The sequence below is a fragment of the Parus major genome, chromosome 6, assembly GCF_001522545.3.
Source record: "Parus major isolate Abel chromosome 6, Parus_major1.1, whole genome shotgun sequence".
Lineage (NCBI taxonomy): Eukaryota > Metazoa > Chordata > Aves > Passeriformes > Paridae > Parus > Parus major.
The window spans coordinates 29,049,970-29,058,842 of NC_031775.1; the positions used below are offsets into that span (position 1 = coordinate 29,049,970).

The window sequence follows — 8,873 nt, forward strand, 5'->3', positions numbered from 1 at the left end:
TTTAGTCTTGTGATTTTATAAGCTGGAACTGTAGAGGCAGTAAATGGTTTTAAATACACTCTTCTGAACACTGATATTTATTAGTGCAGCATTATAGTTGAAGCCTGACAGCTGTTTTCTCATCAAGGCCAAAACATGCCTTTCTCTATTGATGTCCTCCCTTCTGATGCTGTTGCTGTGTCACATCTATGGATTGAAAAAGGAATTTGGATGAGCGTTTCTGCCCCCTCACCTTGGAAGTCACCATTTAACAGAAATGTGTACAACATTGAGATCTGTGGTTGTCTTACAGAAATTTCCAGATCTTAATTTCTTCTGCAAAGTCATTATTCTTTTATTCACAATTAGGGATTTTTGTATGCATAAGTACACTTTTTTTTTGTATTCAGAAACACATTTTATATTCATAGAGTCAGTAGGATTCCTCTCACTTTGTGAACAGTTTTAAGCAATGCTTTGTTTGAAGCAGTTTGCGCTTAAGCAAGGGAGATGAAGCATCTTTCAGCTACATCAATGTGAAATGAAAGCAGCAGAGTCAGTGCAGGGGAGGAAAGGGTCCTAACTACAATCCAGAAGTTAACTTGACTTGTTAATTTTATGAACACAAATTTTCTTTTACCTGATAGCATGTTTGCAGCATAGAACCCCAAATTTATGAATACCACAACAGATGATTGCTCGAGGCAATTGATCATTTACTGAGCTACACTTAGAATCCTGAGAGTGGATTCAAAATTAGGTTTAAATCCATTTGAAAATCTTTTTAAGAGGCAAGTTAAGAGTGGTCATTGAGAACTGTCACTTTTTATTTTAAATAACAATATAGCATGCAATTATATTGCAATATGTGTAGCATTTGGGCTGTGAACTGTCTGCTTAATTGTAGGTGGAAGGTTGATGCTTCTTTTAGTTTCATTTTCATAGTCAACAGCATTGTCTGAGAATACACAATGCCTTGTAACCTTTTGGCTACTCCAGCTTTGGGAGCAGCATTTGAAGCATTCTAGAAGAGGTGTGAAAGTGCAGCTGCCTGCATAATTCCTGCATGAACTCACTTCAGTGGCACATTGCTCATGCAAGGTTACATTTCAGCTGAGGACACATATCTGACATCATGTAACAAAAATACTTAAATTGAGGAAAATCAGCTGTGGATTTTTAGAACTGAGCTCTCTAAGCAAAGTCTGTGGATGGTATAAGGCCCTATCTAATGGTTTCTCTTAGTAGACCACTAAAGTAATCCAGATCAAAACCACCTCATTAACTGAGGTGGCACAGTGGAAATTAGGATTATAGTGTTAAAAATGTAGTGTTTACAGGAAGTTAAACAGGTGCTAGATTTTTAATACTTGTCATCTGCTGCTAATGGGGCCTGATTCATGTTACACTATTCAGTGTTTGTCAGAGTAGGTGGAGTCAAATTCAATTACAACTGATGAGGTTCTTTTAAGAAGCAAAACTGGAGGTAGAGCTGCACTATGCCAAGTGCTGCTTTAGAAGTTGATTCTTAAAGTCGGTGCTACTACTGCAGAATTAGGTACAACTCAAAACAAAGTGAGGTTTCATGATGTGGCCTAATAAGGGAATGTACATTTGGCTGCCCTGGAGCTGCCTAGCTGGAGACTGGTGCTCTGAGTCATAATCTCTCTTTGTTTCCTCTCTTGCTCAAGTCTAAACTGCGCCCAGTCCAGCTTATATGTCTTGACACATCAGCATAGCTACAAATCCTGCATAGGGGCTGGGAGGAGGGAGTGGCCAAGGAGGAAGCAGCTGAAGATTCCCACCCATTCCCTGGGAGCTCCTGACTTCCTCTGTGCAGAGGCTGTTTGCTGCCTTGAGTTGGTACCAGTGATGTGGAGCTGGCAGAGGAGGGGAAGGGAATTCCTCCTTCACTTGCCTTTCTGCAGGATAGTAGTACCTGCTCTGTGCTTTGACCCTGGGTGGCAGCTGGAAATTTGGCTTTGAAAGTCAGGTAGAAAGTAATTAGGAGTTTAAAACCATAAGAATTATGTTACCTTACTTTTCAAATACAGCTGTGCACAACAAACAGCAGGTGTGCTGTTAAATGCAAGGTTTTCTTGTACACAGTGCATTTTCAGTTGCCATTTCAAAAAACTGAATAAATGTCAAGCAATGCAATTTATTCAAGAGCAAACGATCCCCTGTCAGTGAAAGGCACTGCTTCAGCTCCTTTGAATGCAGCAGGAGGGATAGGAAAAGCCTGTGCACAGAACCAGAGCAAAAGCTTAGGCTGTTTTCTGATTGCACTATCTTGTCCAGCTAGTGCTATTTTAAATGCCAGTAGTGGCCTGTTCTCTATATTTAAACCCTCACAGCAGCAAGGCATTGTGTTTCCAGTAAATATAGCATTTTGACTATTTACTTGCAGGCTGCCAAACCATGCCATGCTCCGAGGAAGGGGCAGCAGTTACACTACCCCCAGGAGCAAGGTGGGACAGGCCTGGTGTCCAATTCCTCTCCAGAGGGAGGGACAAAGACTTTATCTGGGATATGTTTTACTTTCAGCTTTTATGTTGGCTCAGCTGTGTTTGTAGGCAAGGTGGGAACAGAAAGGGGTACAAATCACACTCCACCCAGGAGGCTGGAAAGCAGCACAGCAGTTTGTAGAGGCAGGCTCTGCCCCTGCACCTCAGGTCAAGGTAAGTCAAGGAAATCAAGTCCAAGGGCACCCCTGATCCAGTGTCCTCAGTGAAGGTATCTCTTTTAAAAGTAACATTAACAAAAAAATAGCTTCTGATGGCTGGCACACAGCTGCTGAAGAGGACAGATCTCAGTCAAGGTATGCTTATGAGAAGGTTTTAATTTGCTATGTTTCAGTCTCCCCCCTTAAACGTGCATGTATTTATCTTTTTAACTACTCAGGTGACCAAATAGAAGGCACTATATCATGGACTTAAAAGATGTACACAAACATGGGGAAAAATTGGCTTAGACTAAAGGTGTAGTAATGGGAAATAATTTCTTTTTCTGCTTTTGGTCCTGTTGTGTCCAAGAAATAAAATGCAGATGTTGTAGAAACAAAGCTTAGTGCTGTAAAAGTTGAATATCGTAACATTTTGGGTTTATTACAAAAGGCAGCAATAAAACAGTTTTTCTGACGGAAACAAATCCAGCCCTTCTGGGCCACTTGGGTAAAGGAGGCTTTCAGGAAAAACTAATCTGCTCAGCACTTGCTGTGGAATACAGATTGAAGCCAGAAATTAACCATACAAAATGCCATTTCCTGGAGCCTCAGTGTAAATATTGAAACTCCAGAGCCAAACTTCTTTGGGTAGATACAGTACTGCCATTAATGAAATACGGACACAGTCATTTAGAAAACAGTTGTTTTATTGGCACTTTTCAGCTATTTATGTGCAATGGTACAGGAGAGCCAGATGAACAAGTGTGTTTAATCTATTTTTTTCTTAAGATAAACCATTTGCTTAAAGATAAATGGGTGACACTGAGATACACTGGCCTGGCTGCACAAAGAAACAGCCTTTAAGACTGGATAATCTGGGCTCCTGAGCTCTGCCCAAAGAACCCATCCATGGGATTGTGCATGGGATCAGTCCCTGTGCCCGTGAGCCACGGAGGGACCGTGGATGGTCTGTAACACTAGAGACCAATGTAACTGAATGCCAGCCCCTGTAATCCAGGGCAAGAGTTATTTTAAGATGGGCAAGAGGCTGGTTACAAAGGAGGGGAACACACCAATTCTCAGTCAAGCACCCTTCCAGGATCTATAAATAAGAAACCTAAAAAGAATAAAGAGGCTAATTCAGTTGTTCCTGCTGGAATTTCCACTCCAGAAGCTGGAAATCTGCATGAAAGGAACGAACAGGTCCAGCCAGCCTTTAGCTTCCATATGTCCCTGCACCAGCAAATTGCTGGGCAAGCAGGAGTGGGAGATCTTACATTAAATTTCAGACTGTAGGAAAAAAAACACATTTGCCACACATATTTCAGAAAATAATGCCAAAGGGCATTGATCTGTAAGGACACACTTCATGTTTCAGGATTGAAAATGCAACCTGGAGTTGTTAATCCCTGGATCCTTATAGTTGACATCTCTTCAGGGATTGTGCAATGTTCTCTGATGTGTTCCACAACAAACCCTGATAGGGTTTGCAGTAAAGGATAATGTTGTTGGAAGTCTTGGTAAAAAGGCTGGAGATAGAACAGAGATGAAAATAATTAACTCCTAATGAAATATGGTGCCTATGTTAGGAATGAGGTGAGCAGGCAAGAAAATGTAACAAACTTTGAAATATTACTACTTATATCTACGCAGTGCATAGATGATCTGTCTGCTGTTCACCTGACTTCACATATATAAAATAATTTTTAAAAATGGAGGGTTATATGAGTTTTAAAACAGTAAAAGAAATACACTGAATTTAGCAACAAAGGAGTTACAGAACTTAGCCTGTTTTTTATGGTGTTTCTGCAGCCCCTGACAGTGAACAGATGAGATTGGCAAAATCATCCACATGGGTTACTTGAAACCCTGATTTATTGCTTTCCATCATTTTGTGAACTTTGAGTTCTCATCCATTTCTGTCTTGTCAGGAAAGGTCTGCTCCTTCCATTTGCAGAAATGAGCAGCGTCTGGAATAATTCCCTTGTGCATTTCCCACAGGGCTGGCAGTCAGATAATGTGTTTTTTTTCTGCAGCCCATACTGATCTGTGGCAAATAGGAGTTGTCAGCACTCTGTCTTGCCACTCCAAGTGCACAGCTCAGATTGTAAAATCTGTTAGTAAGAGCCATAATGTTTAACCCAGTGCAAGTTTTCCTATTTTATTTAAATCAAGATGAGATGAAAGCCAGGAAAACCTAAAGCAGTTTTTCCCAGCAGCCACACATACAGTAATTTTTACTTCCAAAGGAGTGATGAAATGATAACACACATCCCTAGCTGAGCATTTCAGTAGGTGTTGGTGAGTACTTGGTCCCCAGGACCTTCCCTAGTGTCACAATTGATGATGAACTCCTGCCTCATCTCCATTCCTGCTCTCCCCAGCTGCCTTTCCAACAACCATGAAATGTTTCTTTCCCTTGGCCTATTACTGCTTAGAAAAAAAAAAAAAAAGCAAGATAGAGCAGATTTGCATTGAAGATTTCTCTTAAAATTTTAGAGTTTGGCCAAAAAAATTGCTGTGAGTTCAACTCAAGCCTCTCTCATCAACTAAAGGTGATCTTGACCCTGAGCCAATAAACTCAAATGTTTATCAAAGTTTCTGCGTGACTGCATACCCAGTATAAAGCCAGCTCTTAAGATGGAACATGCAAGGATCAAGGTAGCTAAATCAATCCAAACTGGGCTTCTCTCCACCCAAAAGAGTGAGATCATACAATTTACTTTAAAACTTTGGAAATCTGCAATATGGCAGGTGTAAGCATCTGCTGGTGCTGAAAGTGCACTGAAGAACTACCAAATTTTAAATGGCCTTATTTGTTTCATTTAGTTCCTAAGATTGTTAACTAGCACCCTGACAAAGGTTAAATCTTGTACATCAGAGGTATCTTTTAATTCTAAAGAGTAGTTACTTCAATTTGCTACTCTGTGACGAATAGAAGTATCAGGACTGAAGTTTAGCTGTATAGATATATTAGATTACACTGAATAAAGGATATAAGGTAGGGCTGGATAACAATATCATAAACAAATATTGCTGCCTAGAAACAGCAGGCATAGACACATTAAAATATTTGAAGTACTTTTAATATTAACTACCTAGCAACAAGTCCCTTATTACTTCAAGGAAAATAGGCACTACTGGGGAAGGCAGGAATCATAGCAATTATTGTTACACCTTTTGTTTTTCCCCCTCAGTAACAATTAGACACATAACTCTTATTATATAACATACAATTACCTGCGTAGGGAATCCCTGCCTTAAATAGTTTGTGCTTGACTACACTAAGAAACAGACATGGTTGTGAAACTAGAGGACGTGGGTTTGATAGAGCTGAGAAACTTCACAGCTGAGTTCTGGCTCGTCCAGTGCCTTGGATTTATGGTGTGACCCCAGCGGCCTCTCTGTGCGCACATCCCTGTTTTGGGACAGCGGGCACACAGCAGCAGGGGAACCTGAGGCACCTTACAGGATGTCATTTGGCGAGAGAAGCGGGCCAGTCACCTGTCTGTGAGGTTCTGTCACCTCCTGTACCGGAGTGTCCCGACGAGGGCTCACGGCACGGCACCGCCGTCTCTCTGCAGCGCCTTCCGAGCACCACAAGTTCCTCCTGCGGAAGCAGAAGGACCGAGATGGAAAGCAGTTTCCTGCAATAGTGAGGAGAACTTTCTCATCTTGCATGGCAGATGCTCCCCAGCGGTGTGGGCAGGCTCTGGGGGATGCCCACATTCCTAGGATTTCTTTTCAAAGCTTATAAAAGGTGCCAGGTTTGCATTGGAGGCCTTGGGTTCCTGCAGTTCCAGTTATAACATTGACATATCCAGCATTTTAACAAGGAATACTTTCAGATTTGGCTTCCAAGCTGGGTTTTGTAGAACTCTGCTTGCACATGATCTGGATCTTCACATAAAACCAATAAACATTTCCAGTCTGGGTTCTACACGAAGATAATTATCCCCAACACAGGCATTAGAGTATATTACAGTTTATAAACTCAAAAGAAAGCCATTGGTTCATTTCTGCACCTCTTTATTCCATAACCACAACTCTAATCCTCATTCCAAATCTCAGAATCACCAACAATCCTAATCCATCAGTCTCAAAAGAAACACAAGCCTTCAGATTCAGAAAGAACAAATCCAGAATTTTCCCAGCAGCTCTTCTGGAGTGAGCACAAGCAGCAGCTCTTAGGTTCCTGCTGGCTTGAAACTGAGCACAACCTAACTGAGGGAAAGGATGGTAAATCAAAGTGGAAAAAACACTGGGGGAAGGTGTGGTTTCAAATACCTTGCTCCCAGTGTCACCTACTTTCGTGATTAATGAGCAAATCAGTGTTGATGTGATGGGCCTGGTTTTTCTGTAGGAGACAATGAATCAACTGGCTACAAAACCAGGCCCTGTATCAATGTTCACCCAGAAAAAGTTGGCAAATTTTACTCACTCACTTGAATTTGAATGAGGAATGTAGAATTGAGACATATCTTTGTTATTTGTGAGTGTGTATTGTACTTTCCTCTGATAAATCTGATAAAAGTTATTTCTTTACCATAAGTGATACTTTCTTGTTTAATTGCATTCAAATTAAACATGAGTTCTCAGATTTTTACAGAGAGGCTTAAAGCATTTATCTTCATAATTGATTCACATTTTGTACCATCCAAGCTACATCACCAAGAGGGTGAAATTCTCTCTGTGTCACATGGTGATATTTTTACTTTTTGTCCCTCAGTTTTCCATTGGGTGCTCTGCATAAGTCTCCAGTAGTTGTTGATGAATGATGAATTAATGGATGAAGCCTGATCCATTAGAATAATCCCTTCCTGCTGCTTCTTTTCCTGTAACTCTCCTCTCATGGGCAGGAGATTTAAGAGCTTTTTGTGCTTACAATTTCCCCTGTCCTCCCTGGTGGATTTTCTGTTTCAAAGACTGGACTGCCAAAGCTTCCTTTGCTTCCAGAAGTTGGAACAGAGCCTGTGTATATTTATGGAAATGACAAAGCAAGAAAAGACTCCATTTTTGTATTAGCTCAAATGGACATTTCCAATGTGATTCAAGCAGGTCATGTGCAGAAGCCGCATCTTGGCAAAACAAAACCCCAAATTTAAAATCTTAACTCCTGAAGTTCCTTGGGCTTGAGCTGAGGAACTTGTTTCTAAAAAACATGTTTTGTTACATGATGCTCTGATAAAGGCAAAATCCACTCAGTGGAAGAACTTAACAGTGCCAGTGAGGGGCAACTTGGCATTTGTCATACAGATCTTGAAATGGGGAGATTCTCATTAGATATTAGGAGGAAATGTTTTCACTCTCTGGGTTCTCAGGCATCAGGAATTGGTTATCCATGGGGATGTTGGAATCACCATCCTTGGAGGCTGGGTGACGTGCTTTGTGGTTTAGGCATTGACAACAGGATGATCTTGAAGTTCTCTTCCTACCTTGACAATTCCGTGGTTCTGTGGCTCCACACAGATGCACCAAGAAAACGCTGCATCAGAGCCTCAGCATTTCACCCAGCACAGCGGCAGCAGCTCATCCTCCCGAGGGCGGCCTGAGGCGGCCGCGCTGTCCCACAGCCCGGTCCCGCCATGGCGACCCGGCCCCGCGGGGTGACGTCACAGCCCCGTGAGGCAGCGCGGCCGGCAGGGGGCAGCAGCGCCCCGCGGATGGCAGCCAAAACATCGAATTTTTACAGAATTTTACAGCAAAACAGCGAACTGACGTGAGAACCGCACCTGAGACAAGCACAAGCGGCGGGGACTGCCACTGAGCTCCTCATGTCTGGCCTGTATCACCCTTATGGCATGTGCGCATCATTTTTGCCTCAGGTGTTGCTCTTAGAGGTGCCTGAACCCTGCGAAACCTCAAAACTACAAAATAAGAGCGAAATTTAAGTAGTTCCAGTGCTTTGTGTCAATTATTTTTCCTTATACAGACTGCGAAGTTGTACTTCTGTGAAGACGTGTGTGAGGAGCAGCAAAATATGAAATTTTAGCTCTGCTTTTAATCAAAGTGCTGCCTCAGGTGAAAGGTTAGACTGACAATCTCCAGAGGTCCCTTCTGACCAGCATTGGTTTGGCTTCTGAAAAACCCGTTTTGAAAGGGTGAGATATTAAAATCACAATCAATGTATTCAGTAAATATTTCTTTTGTTGAGGGTGCTCTTGGTCAAAGCCAGGCCGGGTCAGAATTCATATAAGCCACTTTTCCCCTGAGAGGAAGTGATTGCATA

The 8,873-nt window shown here is 41.9% G+C and overlaps 1 long non-coding RNA gene across 1 annotated transcript; it reads right to left on the bottom strand.

Annotated features, from left to right (window-relative positions):
* Positions 1-3,333: 3,333 nt before the first annotated feature.
* On the bottom strand, positions 3,334-6,891 carry LOC109022725. Its single transcript, XR_002001920.2, has 2 exons — positions 6,149-6,891; positions 3,334-4,173 (listed from the first exon to the last, which is right to left on the bottom strand). It is a non-coding gene; the product is annotated as an uncharacterized LOC109022725 (long non-coding RNA).
* Between the last annotated feature and the right edge of the window lie 1,982 nt (positions 6,892-8,873).